The sequence below is a fragment of the Peromyscus maniculatus genome, chromosome 4 (assembly GCF_049852395.1).
Source record: "Peromyscus maniculatus bairdii isolate BWxNUB_F1_BW_parent chromosome 4, HU_Pman_BW_mat_3.1, whole genome shotgun sequence".
Lineage (NCBI taxonomy): Eukaryota > Metazoa > Chordata > Mammalia > Rodentia > Cricetidae > Peromyscus > Peromyscus maniculatus.
This window is the reverse complement of record NC_134855.1, coordinates 17,943,895-17,960,469: the sequence shown is the minus strand read 5'-3', so window position 1 is coordinate 17,960,469 and position 16,575 is coordinate 17,943,895. Positions and strand designations below refer to the sequence as shown.

At 38.1% G+C, this 16,575-nt stretch overlaps 1 long non-coding RNA gene across 2 annotated transcripts in view; it reads left to right on the top strand.

The window, feature by feature from the left end:
• Positions 1-14,366, top strand: part of LOC121828623 (uncharacterized) — a 34,175-nt gene extending 19,809 nt beyond the window's left edge. The window contains exons 5-8 of one of the 2 annotated variants that reach the window (XR_013050442.1): positions 3,988-4,032; positions 9,343-9,392; positions 10,954-11,149; positions 14,075-14,366. This is a non-coding gene — a long non-coding RNA (uncharacterized LOC121828623). The other variant, XR_006071056.2, reaches the window with a different exon arrangement.
• The last annotated feature ends 2,209 nt before the right edge of the window (positions 14,367-16,575 follow it).

Here is a 16,575-nt window from a genome sequence, read left to right as displayed (position 1 = left end):
CTGCACTTGGCTGTGCTGGGGGATGGTCTGTATGTCAAGTTGCTCTGATTGGTTAATAAATAAAACCTGATCGGCCGTGGCTAGGCAGGATAAAAGGACAGAAAGGCAGAAGGAGACGCTGCAGCCGCCGCAATGACCAGAGAGGCTGCAGCCGCCGCCATGATCAGAGACACTGCAGCCGCCGCCATGACCAGCAGCATGTGAAGACGCCAGTCAAGATAAGGACAGTTAGCAGGAAGCCTGCCACGGCCATGCGGTTTGAAAGCAATATAAGTGTCTGTGTTTATTTGGTTGGGTCTGAGCGGCTGTGGGACTGGCGGGTGACAGAGGTTTGTCCTGACTGTGGGCGAGGCGGAAAAATCAAGCTACATGGCTGTGGGACTGCAGGCCTGGGGGCGGGACCTGAGCAACCTTCCAATTATGGAGGGAGAAAGGAAGAATAAATAAAATTAAGAATCTTTTAAAAAGCCATAGTGAAATGTTTTATTTTATTTTACTTAAAATTGCACTATATTTATTTATGTATTAATAAAGTTACACCACCTAGAGCGATATCTGCTACCCAAGAGCCATATGCTAAAAAAAAAAAAAAAAGCAAACAACAACAACAACAAAAAATTACTAGACATGAGATACATCTTTGGAATTGTTGGCCAAGGGAAGCCAAGAGAATTCTAAAACTATATATACTATTGCTATTACTACTCATTGTCTCCCAGAAATTGAAATATCTACTGTTGAAGACACCACAAACTTTTGGACAGGACTTGATCTGGAACTGATATAAAGACTCCATTCTTGAAGACTAGCTTTCATGGAACTAGAAGGTGATATGTAATCTGCCAAGGAAGGAGAACAATTAATAGTCTTACCCAGCTGCAATGCCTATGAATCACAGCAATGACCATCATGGCAAGATACTCTAAAGATAGTTGCACTTATATCTTGGCAATAACCAACCACTGTCTAATTTGACTTAAGGCCTTCTCAACCAGAAAGTAATCATTCCTGGTACTGGAAACCTAGCTAACTGCCCACAGCTAATGAAGTGAAGGATCTTAGAGGAGAGCTAGTATGACATTTTCCTAAACCAGTATAATTTCTAACTTCATTCTAACCACTTATTCTTAATCTCACAGATAAGTATCACCCTGTCATCAAAAAATTCTTTTTGTAGAAAATAAAAACCAAATACAGAAAGCTACAACTGGTCAAAATACAGATAACTGACTGTAGGGTATCCAGCCCCAATTGATACACCACAACACAACACAATCCCTAACATCTAATGCTCAGGGAACACACTAGAAGAGAAACTGAAAATATTTTAAGAGCCAGAGGACAAGAAAATCTCTTCTGAGGCTCTTTTTTTCTAAATATAATAGAGAAGCTAAACCCGTAATACTTCAACAATATGGCTGCTCAAGCAAGACCTGAAAAATGACAATACCAGTTAACATAACAATGTGGGTGGGTTAAATATCATAGGACTCCACCCCTAGATAAGAAGTATAGGCAATTAACAACTGTTGAGAAAGGGAGAATTAGTCTTCCCAAGGGATAAGTCAACCAACTTGTTATCCAATGCCAAGTAGTCAACCCTAAAACATATATAAAAGTAACAGTGGGTTCAGAAATAAAAAAAACATAAAATACAAAATAATATGTATATGTGATAAAGAAAATGGGTTATATGAATTTGGAAGAGAGTTTAGGACATGGGAAGAAATGGAGTGATAAACAGGATGGGGAAATGATATACATTATAATTTATTAAAAAGAAAATAAATTAATAAAAATAAAACAAAGACATTTTAGTAGCAATTAGATTACTCTACTGTATTCAGATATAGATGACTGAGATTTGATTGTTTTGGTATTTGCCCAGTTTTCAGCTTCCCACCTTTGTATTTCTGGTTCCCCCACAAAACCACATAAACCAATGCTTTTGCGGATTTTACAAAAGCAGCCTCCAATTCCAATTAAAGAATAAAGTTGGCTTTTTGTAGAGTATTAACCATTCTATCTTGATTTTTTGCATGTTATCAGTTCCTGCATTTGTTTTTTTAAATGTAGATGACTTAGGACAAAAATCATCTAGTCCATCTTATTTATATTTATATATACATATATATATATATATGTATATGACATACATGTATAGGACAAGTTTTCTCTGTGTAAAAGCTTTGGCTATCCTGGAGATCATTCTGTAGACCAGGCTGGCCTCAAACTCACAGAGATCTGCCTGCCTCTGCCTCATAAGTGCTGGGATTAAAGGTGTATGTGCCATTACCTCATGGCATATTCTATTTTTGTAAACCCAATGGATCATCAATATTTGAGGGTTATTTTTATATATTTTTTTTTTTTTTTTGGTTTTTCAAGACAGGGTTTCTCTGTGTAGCTTTGTGCCTTTCCTGGAACTCACTTGGTAGTCCAGGCTGGCCTCGAACTCACAGAGATCCACCTGCCTCTGCCTCCCAAGTGCTGGGATTAAAAGCGTGAGGCACCACCGCCCGGCAGAGGGTTATTTTTAATATTCATTTCAAGGTATGGAAGATAAATCTCAGTGGTAGAGCACTTGGTAGTGATAGAAGACCTTAGACCAATCTCAAACTCTACAAAACACACAAACAAATCATGTACATTTGTCTTAAATTGTTAAGATATATTTAAATATGTCCTATGGCTTTTGTAGAACATAAATAGTTAATAATGGTAGTAAACCATGTGGCTTAACAGCCTAAACCACTTATAAGAGGACTTTTTTTAAAAAAGAATTTGTCTACCCCTGCCTTAAAAAAAGGTATAATACTATGAACTATATTTATTGTGTTAGTTAGACTTTTCACACTGTGAAATATAATTGACATTAACAGTTTTAATGGAGGAAGGAATTATTTTGAGTAACTGTTTCTAAGGTTCCATGGGCTGTCTCCAATACATAAAATCCATGCCAAGGTATCATGGTGAAAGACTATACCATTTATGTCATGGGGGTGTGATGGTTATTTTTTTGTAAAATGGACATGAGCTAGAGTTATCTTGGAAAAAAAAAATCCTTAACTGAGAAAAACATTAAATTAGATTGCCTGTAAGTGAGTCCATGGGACATATCCTTAATTGGTAATTAATGTAGGATCAGTTCATGTGAATGGTGCCACCTTTGGGTTATGGAAGAGAGTAGGCTGAGCAAGCCATGAAAAACAAGTCAGTAGCAGCACTCCTATATGTCTGTTGCTTTAGTTCCTGTCTTATATTTTCTCTTCTCCTTGAGTGCTTGCCCTGACTTCCCACGGTGACTGGCTAGAAGTATAAGATGAAATACTCTTTCCTACCCAAATTACTCTTGATCAGAGTGTTCTTTCACTGCAATAGAAATCTAACTAGGACACCAGCCAAGATGCAAGGAGGAGACATATTTGTTATATCTATTTTATCTAAGGTATAATTTAGCTTTGAAGTCTTTGGTGATGTTTACTTTGGAAGACCTATCTAAATATGAGAGTATGTACTAAAGTCTCCCACTGTTATACTGCACCTATATGAAAATTTAGGTCTTTTAGTGTTTGCCCTGCCAAATTAGAAGCCCAAGTTTTGGTGTATAAATAATTGCAATTATTACATCTTCCTTTGTAAATATATATATAATGTGTGTGTGTGTGTGTGTGTGTGTGTGTGTGTGTGTGTGTGTATGTTTTGCCTAAATGTTTATCTGTGTACCACATGTGTGCCTGATGCTCACAGAGCCCTGAAAAGGGTGATGGATCCTCTGTGACTGGAGTTTTTAATTGTAATCAGCTGATACATGGTATTGAGAACAAAACCTGTGTTCTGTAAGAGCAACAAGTTCTCTTAACCTCTGAGCCATCTCTCAAGCCCAATTTATTACATCTTGTCAATGATTTGTTCCCTTGTCAATATTCATTCACTGTTCCTCTTTATCCCTCATGACTAACTTTTGTTTGGATTCTCCTTTTTCAGATTTAAGAATATTACACCAGGTTGGTTACAACTTCTGTGTACATGGTAGGTTGATTTCTCTCTTGATACTGTTATTGCATGGTTCTACAAAATAAGTGAGTTTCTTGGAGATAATAGGTAGTCAGATTTTGTATTTTAATCTTGTCAACTAGTCTGGATCTTTGTGTTGATGAACTGATTTGTATATGGTAGTGGGAGAGGTTGTTTTGATAGGTGATATTCCAATTGATTGAATTGCTAGTATTTTTATTCCTACTATGATCGTAATACTAGGCCCAGCTTTTTTTCTATGATGAACATCATTGATGCCTTCCTGGCTCTCTTTTGTTCATCTCTTCCTCTCATCCAGTGCATTGTTTCCCATGTGCTTGAAATAATAAATTACCACAGAAAAACATAGGGGAATACTTAAGATACAAGTATAGGCAAGAACTTTCTGAATAGGAGTCCATCACAGAAAATAGCTTCCATAATTGGCAAATGGGATTATATGCAATTAAAAACCTTCTGCACAGCAAAACAAACTGTATGCATAATGAATAGGCAACCTGTGGAATTGGATAAAGTGTTTGACAGTCATATTTCAGACAGGCATTAATTTGTAATAAATTATATCTTTATAATGAATTTAAAAATAAAATGCCGGAAAAACAAAATTGTCAAGAAATAAGGAAATGAAATGGAGAGATAAATACAGATAATTTGTATTTATCTCAAAGTAACAAATAAAAAATGGCCAGTATCTTGAAAAATTCCAACCATCCTTATCCATCAAATAAATACAAATTAAAGGAACTTTGAAATTCTGTCTTACACATCAGAGTGACTATCATTGATGAAAAGAAAAATGCTGGAGAAGATGTGGAAAAATAGAAACTTTTATAGAGTATCATGGAAATCTGAACTAGTATGCAGCTACTAAGAAAATTAGTGTGGAATTTAAAAAAAATAGGACTACTATGTGACTGGTTATACCACTTCTAGATATTTACTCAAAGGTTTCCAACTCAACATGTCACAGAGATACTTGAACATCCATGTTATTGCTGTTTCATCTACAGTAGAAAGGAAATTAATCAGACTAGATTCCCATTAATAAATGAATAAGCAAACAGCCCCAGTGACATAGTTATTCTAACCAATCCCCTATTTCCTAAGTCCTCCCTACCTCCCAACAATGCCAATAATTTTTGAGTTCTTGAATGGATGAAGGCATAACTCTTGTGACCTAGTTTCTAGGAGTTGGTAGGTAAGGAGAAATGAAATACCAAGGTTTTCTACAGCCATGGCTTTCAAACCACCATTAGAAACACAACTGTTCATGTCATCTTCATCTGAGACAAACGGCATGAATGGTAGACAGTATTACTCTAGCAAATAGATAATTAAACAATTTAAATTCATCAGATTCCAATTGCTGTAATAGAGAATTTCCAGGCAGTTTGTTATGACTCATTTCCAAGCACTGGTTTTCTATTGCTGAAAACAACAACAACAACAAAAGAACCAGCACTGAGCCGGGTGGTGGTCGCACACGCCTTTAATCCCAGCACTTGGGAGGCAGAGCCAGGCGGATTTCTGTGAGTTGGAGGCCAGCCTGGGCTACCAAGTGAGTTCCAGTAAAGGCACAAAGCTACACAGAGAAACCCTGTCTCGAAAAAACCAAAAAAAAAAAAAAAAAAAAAAAGAACCAGCACTGAGCTTTCATGAAGTGATGAAGTGCAAAGATCCACAAGCTGCTTGCATCAAATGTCAAGGCTAAAGAAGACCCAATAGAGCAAGTGCTTGAAATGAGCCAGAAACAGTGGGAGCCTGTTGACAGTGACTGTACTAGTTCCTCTTTCCTGGTCTGAAACTACAAATCTAAAAGGTAAATTCATAGCAACAAATGCCAGTCATTATCCATTCCTGGCCACACAGCAAAAAATAAATTAACAACAAGGAATAGTTAGTTGATTCTTCTTTCCTTAGAGACATGCTGATTTCCAGGTTACATGCACCAACTTTCAGTTGCCTAAAAACTTAAACAAAATAATACTAAGGATAAATAATGGTGAAGCATTGTTTTGTACCACAGCTAATATCATCCTGATTATAATCAAATATTGACCCAAATATTCCTTGAGAACATCTTTGAGAACAGCTGAGTCTTTCTAGGGGGAAGAGGGCCCTGGACACTGTTTGCCATGAAAGCTAACCTGAACCAGTGACTTCTGGGTTCATGTCTCATAAATTTAAAAAAATGAAATTAACAAACCATAGAGGGTCAAGTTTTAGAGAGAAGATTATTATAGATTCATAGGTAGGTGTTGCGGTAGCACCCCACACTACCACCACCCCGTTTACCATGTCTGAGCGAGGGGCTGTGGATTAAAAAATAGAGACAAAAGACGGGGTCATTTGCCCCAGCAGAATGCCGAATGCCATTTATTGAAAGAGGGAGGAAACCTTATATACAGGCTTACAGCACAATAGAGGAACCCCAGAGGGCAGAAGTATGCTACCTAATGTTCTACATTCTTGCATCTAAGCTGTTTACACCAAATGCAGGATACAGGAACAAAGAACCTCCGGTGAGCATTCAGGAAGAATGAAACTGGCAGGGAATCAGCATTCAGGAAGAATGAAACTGGCAGGGAATCAGCATAGGGAGGACATCCAATCAAGGTTGGCAAGCAAGGCAGCAGCTTCTCAAATTGGGGTGGGGGGGGAGGCTAGGGTAGGAGTTTAATGGGGGAGTAGAAAGAAAGTTTCTGTCTAGTAGAAAGGGTCCCCAAAATAGGCTACCATTAATCTGCTAATCTGTGTTCTTTTTAAAGTACTGACTTCAGAAAGCAGAGGTAAGGGGTGGAGCAGGAGAATGAGCCTGTCAGTCTGAAAGCCCAGCCAGGTGTCCATGTGCCACCTGTGAGATTCAGTCACAACCTTTAGGCAAGAGTGCTCATTTAGGAGACCACAATGAAATAAGAACCAGAACTCTCTTCTGGCTTTCCTGGCTTCCAGCAAGGACATCCTCAGAACTATGCTTTAGGGTGCCTACCTGACCTGACCAGATTCCATCTCTGTTTTCATAACTGGGAAGAATGCAATTTTAGACTTCAATAACAACTTCAAGGAATAAGAACCCAGGGCCGCTGTTTCTTTCTCTCTTCCTTTTGTGTCCACCTTGTCTCCACTGTGTATCATTTTATTCTTTTTTTATTCATTTTACAGACCAATCCAAGATCCCCCTCTTCCCTCTTCCCCCCCCCCCAGCCTCCCCATCCCAATTCACCCGTAATTACATCCTACAAGAAGGTAAGACCTCCCATGGGGAAGCACATTTAGTAGAGGCAGGTCCAAGGCCCTCTCCCTGCCTCAAGGTTGTGCAAGGTGTCCCATCATAGGTAGTAGGCTCCAAAAAAGCCTGCTCATGCACCAGGTATAGATCCTGATCCTACTGCCAGGGGGGCCCTTAGGCAGATCAAGCTACACAACTGTCTCCCTATGCAGAGGGCCTAGTCTAGTCCCATGTAGGCTCCACAGCTGTTGATCTAAATTTCATGAGTTCCCACTAGTTTGGTTTGGTTGTCTTACTGTAGTTTAGAACATAACTTTCTCCTCTTCCATATCTGTCCTCTCAACAGCCCCCTTCCTTACCTATCCTTCTCCTTTCTCTAACTCTAATAAAATTGTTTTCAAGTTCTTTTCCATGTCCAATTTAAATTATTTTATCAACAAGGCCACAATTCCACAATCAAAGACAACGTTGAGTCTGCAGCAAGCACTTCTGAAGGCTAACATGTAACATGTAATCAGCTTCTGGAGACAGCACCTCACACATGAGCTATAATGCTGATCATAACAGTGATCTTTGAATATAAGACTAGCTGAATATTTTCATAAGACATAATTTGATAGTATGTGGCAGGGTAACTCAGAGATAGCCAATTGCCAATGAACTGTCAAAGTAAAAACCAATTACAGGAATTTTGTGAATGTTTCCTTTAGAAATTGTTCATACTTTGGCCATGGGTGAACAACTTATGAATATACTTTGAAACTTAACACTGGGGGAATTTCATAATTTCATGGCAATTCATAATTGACAAGCAAGAGTAATCACTAGAGACCATCACAAAAGCAAGGTAGTATTAATGTTGTACCACTAACACCTAAGTAATTATTATACTTTATATATATATGTGTGTGTGTGTGTGTGTGTGTGTGTGTGTGTGTGTGTGTGTGTGTGTTACCAAAAAGTTTTGCAACTAGAATCTGTGCAGAGTTCCAAATTCTAGACCTGTAGTTTAAAATCGAGCTGAAATGTTGATGATCCTTAATAATGTCCTGTGTGGGTTACTAGTAGGAGACTTTAGTGTTATTGTTACTGTTATTCTGTGTGTGTGTGTGTGTGTGTGTGTGTGTGTGTGTGTGTGTGTGTGTGTGTATCTGTATAGGTGTTTGTGTGTCAGTGTATACATGTGGACATCAGAGATCAATTTTTGAGAATCATATCTCTCCTGACAACTTGCTAAATGAATCCAGGCCATTAGATCTGCCCTCTAAGCCATCTTGGCAGCCACTTGAAGTCTTTAGGACTGTGAATCACTTACCTCTGTTAACTCTATAATACGTTTCAAAGGTCCATCACTAGTGACATTTCAGTAAAGTCATTTTTAATACAATTACTTTTCATAGATTCCATAGATCTCCACACTGTAATGAGCATCCAGTCCATAGGAAAGAAGTTACTCCAGACTCTTCTATGAACCACACATCCTCCTTTTCATTAATTCAGTGCTTAAACAAACCTGTAGAAGAGTTTGAGGCCAATAAAATAAAAGCAACACCACCTGTATAATTTCTTTTATACAATATTTGGTAAGGTGAAACACGGAGAAGGTAAATTATCTACAAACCCAGAATGTAAGAGCTGTAAGGGTGTAATTTGGTTCCGGTACTTTCTAGATAAAGCATGCACAGCAGAAGAAAGGTTAAGGGACTCCTTGGGACTGCAGGGCTCCTGGTTTCTGACTTCTGCCACCAGTGCCCAGCCTTCCCTAAGGCACAGATTCCTTGGTACAAGAGCAACATTCGCTCTGAATTCCATCCTGGGAATCCATACCATTCCTCTCACCACATCCACGATTGTCTTCTTTTTCTCACCTAATTAAACTCAAACTGTTCCAAATTCCAAAGAACCTAAGTCATTAAGAACCTCATTTACAATCTTCTCCTTTGCACTTAAACAATGTGGGTTTCCTGTTTTATCTGCCAAGTAAAAGTTTATGCATTCTTCAGTTCATCTTCTTTCTGCTTTCTTGTTAAACAATTGCTTTTAAATGGCATTTTTTTTTCTTCTTTTGGATTCAGGACTTCTGTGGAATGGAATAAATCTTTTGCTGACTACCTCATGGCCAAAGGTACATTCTCCAATGAAAGCTAGTTGGAAGGAACTCTATGCATGCCACCAGTGCCTTCAAATGAGTGACTGAGATGAGAGGACCCACGGGGGAAAATGGAATGAGGAACTAGACCACAGTGTGAATTTTATTATTATGTTATAGAAATATTGTGGTTCGTGGGCTGAGAACATCACATGTATTTATTTCCTAAGTGGCAAATGAATTCAAAGCATGTGCTTAACCTACCTTCTATTTTGAAGATTTAATTTCAGAGTCTTCTATAGATACATGGCTTCTATTTATGAACTGCTCTGGATTGAACATATAAAATTGTAGGCCATTTGTAAGAGGCAGTGTGAACCATCAGCCTTACAGAGAAGAAATTCTAAAGCTAAGCCACACTTTCTAGCAGTTGGCTTTATGAACCTTAGCAGGTCACTTATTTTGGAGATTCCATGCTTAAAATGAAGCACTAAGCAAAAATGCATTATACCTACAATTAAATGAGAATATGTAAAGTATCGGTAAGTCTTTACTATGAAAAATATTTAAATGAACAATAATGAAACCACACCACATCCACTGCTAATAATCTCAGAACTCTGAAGGACCTCAACAAATTTGTTTCAGGTAGTGCAAATCAATTTATAACCTGGGGTAACCAATCCTGTACCAAACCTTATAAACAATAAATAAAATGACTTTTTCTTAGCTTACATTTCAGAAATTGGAAGCCTATTTTAATAACATAATCACCAGACTTCCTAAAATAATATAAAAATATTAACTAACCTGATAACTGTGTGTCTGGATCTTACAGTTCTCCATTTGATGTAGACACAGGAAGTATAGCTGACAGAGAACTAGTGACTAGTTAAACCAGTACATTACACAGCAGTCACCTTATAAAGATCTGTGGCTGTGATGGTAATGCTGTCGACAGGGAATTTTTGCTAGAATGATTGAGATTAATCTTCAGCTATTGAACTTTACTCTTACCTTTTAACTGTTAGATGCTGCTTTGGATATTGTAATAATTCCTCGTTAGCCACAGAGATGTTCTAAGCACTTCAGTGATGCTTTAGTCCTCACTTTTGAAACTAACTAAGCTATCATCATGCACTATGGCCACACTATTTGCAGTTTAAATAAAGTCAGTGTGAATTTTCTTCCTCTGTTTTACAGTATCATGGGTAGTTTTGGTCAAATCATAAAGCTTAGCAATATCAGTATGTAGTTTTATTTTAAAATAAGTTATCAACTTTCACTTTTTCACTTAGCAAGAAGAGCGAAGCTTCTCTTTTGGCATTTTTCAATTTCCAGTAATGTTACCCTTTTACTTTAGGGTATTAATAAATAAAATAAGGGCTGCTTGAATATAAGCACTGTGATACCATGAAATCTGCTCTGATAAGATGTATGGCTACCAGCAAGGGCACACTGAACAAAAGATTAATTCGATATATCCATAGTGGGACAAAGTAGAATGTAGTGAGATTTCTACACATACTACACAGAATGGCTGGTAATTTAAGAATTTGTGAATTATTTCTCAAAATTTTCCATTTAATGTTTTCAGACCATGGTTGACTGCAGATAGCTGAAATCACAGACACACTGAATGGGAGGGGATTACTTTATCGAAGAATCAGGCTCTGGGAAACTTTGCCATTTGCTCAAAAAGGAAAAAAGAACACTGAAAATTTGTCAGCCAATAATGAAAAATATTTTGCTTCACAACCAACAGCAGGAAAATCATAAGCACTGTAAGAAAGGTATGAAAGAGGCTGTGAATGACTTAAGAGAAAGAAAGTCACAAAGGAGGTCACATTTGAATTGAACATTAAAGAAGCCAAGCGTTATCTATAATCAAAAAGGCACTTGCAAAGTGAAATGGAAGCATGAGCAAGTTGAGACATCTCTTGAGAAATTGGCTACATTCACACCATAGGAACCTGGAATCCTTTTTGTGGCAGCTGTGGCAAATGGGCTGAAGAGAATAGGGCTTGAGTTTCATCTGTCAGAAGGGAAAAATCACAAAATCTAACATGTAGTTTGGGAAAGTATTTGGAAGGACCTGGGGGAAAACAGATTGCAGAAACGCAGTCCATACTGCTGAAGAGCCTGAGATTCAATTAATTGTGGATGGAAAATAGTCATTTGAAACTTATAGCTATATTGAGCATGTACAAAGTTCCCCGTGTCTTTGGTCTTCAAAAACACAGTGCAGTCAGTATTTGCATAGATTAATATTGTATAAGCACTCTAAATAATTGAATTGAGTTAAGCATATTGGAAGATGTGTCTAGTTTATACACAAATACTATGCTGCATTATAGGAGACTTGAACATCTTGAACATCGTGGTCTTTGGTATCCAATTAGGGGTCCTGGAACCAATTTCTTGAAGATACTGAGGGAGGACTATATTTAATTTTATATTGCATTTACAAAATCAAAATCAATAGATTCTTTTCCTGCTGTAAAATGACTATGAAAGTAAATCCTTTTCATCCACTTTAAGTGAATGTGAATCCTAAGACACAGAACAAGTGGAAGGCCACTTGTAACTATTGATATTGCCTCATTGAAAGGGATGGCCTGAGGGTCAGTGACAGCTGTGCTGGCCATAGGTCCGTTCTGCTGTATTTTTAAAATGGCAGGCAGGAGTCACACCATATAACAGGGTTCACATGCGAGGTTTATTGGGGTAGGGGAGAGAACAGGCAGAAAAGGGGGCAGAGACTGATCCCTGGGGATGAGAGGGAAGGAAAAGAAAGAGAAACAGACAGGACCTTTTATAAGGAAACTGTAGCAAATGTGCAGAGGGGATGCTCTTAGTGGCTGCAGCTGAAGACATATCCTGTCAGGACCCTAAGGGCAGGCCAGCACAGCTGCCCAAATGCTAACACAATCCATGAAAGAAGTGTAGAGGAGCACAACATTGGACATTGAGATTTTGAAATAACAGAAAATATATATGAACCAACTAGCTAAGAAAGAAAGGTGTTCCTCCTTTATGTACACTGACCTTGCTACGGCACATAACTCCAGCACATATGACGAAAATTACTTTTAATTACACCTGCTGATTAATGAATAGCAGAAAACTTAAAATTTGGCTTAAATGGCATTAAATTAAAATACAGAATATTCTTTAAGTCTATTACTATAATGTTTGTGTTTTACTATAAAGATAACTACATTTAAATGTTTATCTTGTTTCTGTAATATAGCATTCAATCATAGAAATGGTTTCTTTTTTGAAAACATATACCTTATTATGTTGAAATATAGAAAAAAAATATTATTTTCACAATTTCCCAGCTAATTATCATTTAATCATAGTTTTCTTGTGTGAATATGGTAAGAATACTTAATATTTACTCTCATTAAACTTCAAGTAAATATTATAATTATTAATGATTATAGTGGCCACTGGGTCTTCAGAAATTTTCATCTCAATATTTTAACTATATAGTTCTATAGTATTCAAAATACACATATTTTTGGGCAACCATATCTACGACTTTTCTTCAAACCTCTTGCTTTTCAGAAGCTAACAGGAGTTCTGCACTCCTGTCTCAGCCCTAGAAAGTTACCATTCTGCTTTCTATTTGAAGTTTGCCTCTGTGGCTATCTCAAAAGAATAGAATTGCATAATATTTATCTTTTCATATTTGGCTTTATTTCACTTAGCATAATATCTTCAGGATTCACTGATACTGTGGACTTCCAACCTTTACAAGCCTAACATCATAAAATGCTATGCCACCTTATGATTATAGGAAGGATTTCCCTACGTTGATCTTGGTCACCTACATAAAATCTTCAGTGATGCATTTGTTAAATACAAAGTTTTATGATGTTCTTTAACTTAAAAAGTTCATATAATCTCATTTATGGCTAAACAAGGTTACTTGAATCCATGTGACCAGGCCATAGCCAATCACATTGTGCTCAAACTATTTTATTGTTTTTTAATTGTATTAAAATTGTTATTTCATGTTGGCTATATAGATCATTGGCTAGGTAGAGACATACCTAGCCCTTTATCCATTGGTGGTCAAATGCAGGGTTTCCTCACACACATTTTCACAACTGTATTTAACTCAGCTATGAATGTTGACACACAAAAAAACTGCATTGAGTTCTTGCTTTCCATTATTGTATACTTTCCAATTCATTGAAATGGAATTACTAGATCATATGATATATCATTGTTAAATTTTTTGAAGAGCTGCAACACTATTTCCAATATGGTATACCACTAATTGTTAGGAAGAATAAAAAAAAAGGTTAGAATGAAGGGTGGGAATGCCTTATAGAAAGATGAGATGAGATGATCTCCAATAGTAAGAAGAGTAAGATGGGAGCATCAGAGAAAAATGCTGCTGACACAGCTTGTGATGGCTACTCTTAGTGGTCAACTTGACTATGTCTGGAATGTAAGACAATCAAGAAATGGAGGGCTCACTTGTGATCCAGATCTTGAGGCAGGAAGGTAACAGTGTCTACAATCCGTATCTTAAGTCTGAAAGATACAGGCTTTGAATCTGGATCTTGAGGTGGGAAGACACACCTTTGATCTGGGCCACACCTTCTGCTGGAAGCTTTCATAAGGACAATGGAAAAAGGAAGGGAATTATTTATTCTTTACCTGCCTGCAATCACCTTGTCAACACATTCATTCCTGCACAGACATTGGAGTCTACTTCTTCCGGATTCCTGCATATACAGAAGACCAGCTGAGACACCCAGCCTCATGGAACTGAGCAACTACTAGATTCTTGGACTTTCCATTCACAGCTAGACATTGTTGGACTGCAGCCTGTAACTCCATTGCAATAAATTCCGTTATATTTGTATATATATAGAGAGATTCATTATATAAGTTATGTGACTTTAGAGAATGCCGACAAATAGAGATTTTGGTATCAGAGTGGTTCTAGAAAAACAGAAATGTAAGGATGAATCTTTCCAAAATGCTGTTCTTTGCCTCTCTCTTTGGTTTGCTGTTATTTTTAAATGTACTTAGCCTTTTCCAGGAGATGGAATTTTCCCAGAAAGTTCCCTCACTCAAAGCCCTCTTTATCTTGAGACACCTCACAGCACCAAGCTCTGTTCAAATGCAAGCAGCTTTCAATTAAGTCTCACAAGACTTCATGATAAGGATACAAAGCAATTATATGCTATTCAGGAAGATGTTACTGAGTAAATAAGTAGTCTCTTTGATTATCTTAGATGCTGGACAGCACGTATCATATAATAAATAATCTCTCTCTCCCTCCCTCCCTCCCTCCCTCCCTCTCTCTCCCTCTCTCTCTCTCTCTCTCTAATATATATATATATATATATATATATATATATATATATATATATATATATATCAGTATATTAGGCTGGCCTTGAACTCACAGAGACCTGCTTGGCTCTGCCTCCTGAGTGCTGGGATTAAAGCATACATCACCACCGCCCAGCTCTTTCTATATGTTTTTTAATTTAAAGATGCTTTAAAAATGATATTTATTTTAATTCTTAGAGGAATTCACATAAGGCATTTTAATTACACTCACCCCCTATCCCCATCTCCTCCTCCATTCACCCCCAAATCCCTACAAACCCATTCGTGTCCTTATATTTGCTTTATCCATCAATTTGAACTTCCTAAATGCTGTTAGCTGTGGGCTCTACCCTGAAGGTGGATCTACCAGGGATCACAACCTTAACAAAAACTGACTCTCCCTTTTCAGCTTCTCTCCATTGCCAATCACACACTCTCAGTGTGCTATTGGAACTTGGTGCTAACCTCTACTCTCCATGTTAGCATTTTGTCTGGCCTGAGCATGTGCAGACATGGTACACTGACAAAGAGCTTGGAAACAAACTCCTATTCAAGCAGCTTCAAAGAAAATACACTACCTATGAATCTACCTGACCTAGGACACAAGTGAAAGACCTCTGCAATGAAAACTTCAGATCTCTGAAGACAGAGATTAAGAAATGCCTCCCATGCTCATGGATTGGCAAAATTAATATCATTAAAATGACCAGTCTACCAAAAGCAATTACAGATTCAACACAATCCCAATCAAACCCCCAAAACATTCTTTACAAAAATAGAAACATCTTAAAATTCACAAGGAACCACAAAAGACACTGTCTTGGCCAATCAGTCCTGAGAGGGGGGGAAAAAAAAAACACTGGAGGCTTTACTATTCCAGACCTAGAGAGCTGTAATAATGAAAGCAGTAGTGTATTGGCAAAAAGTCAAACACATAAACCTAGTGGAACAAAACAGAAGACAAAACCATGAGTTCACTCAATTACACTCAACTCATGCCTGGCAAAGAGGCCAAAAGTTAGCATCTTCACCAAATGGTGCTGGGAAAACTGGATGCCAGTATGTAGAAGATGGGATCAGAACTGTATTCATCCCTCTGCATCAAAATCAACACTGGATGAATCAAAATTTTCAATGTGGTCTTCATTCATCATGGTATCTCCCTCTCCATTCTCTCACTGTGCTCCTGATCCAGCTGGGACTTCCCTCTCCCCTAAGCTCTCTTTCCCCCAACCTTTGCTCTCCATTACCCCACCCCCATCCCCAGTTTGCTCATGGAGATCTCATCTATTTCTCTGTCGCTGGGAGATCCCTGTGTCTTTCTTAGGATCCTCTTTACTAGGTAGCATCCCTGGAGTTGTGAGTTGCAGTCTGGTTATCCTTTGCTTTACATCTAGTATCCACTTATGAGTGAGTACATAGCATGTTTGTCTTTCTGAGTCTGGGTTATCTCACTCAGGATGATACCATGATGAATGAAGACCCCAGGGGAATAGGAAGAAGCAGAGTGCTAGAGAGGTCCCCAGAAATCCACAAAGATACCTCCACTCTAGACTGCTGGCAATGGTTGAGAGAGTGCCTGAGCTGACCTGCTCTGGTGATCAGATGGCTGAACACCCTGGCTGTCTTGATAGAACTCTCATCCAGTGTCTGATGGAAGTGGATGCAGAGATCCATGGCGAGCCCCAAGTGGAGCTCTGGGAATCTAACCAGCGAGAGAGAGGAGGGATTGTATGAGCAAGAGATGTTGAGACCATGGTTGGAGGAACCACAGAGACAAATAGCCAAACTAGTGGAAGTGCATGAACTGTGAACCAATGGCAGAGGAACCCCCATGGAACTGGACCAGGCCCTCTGG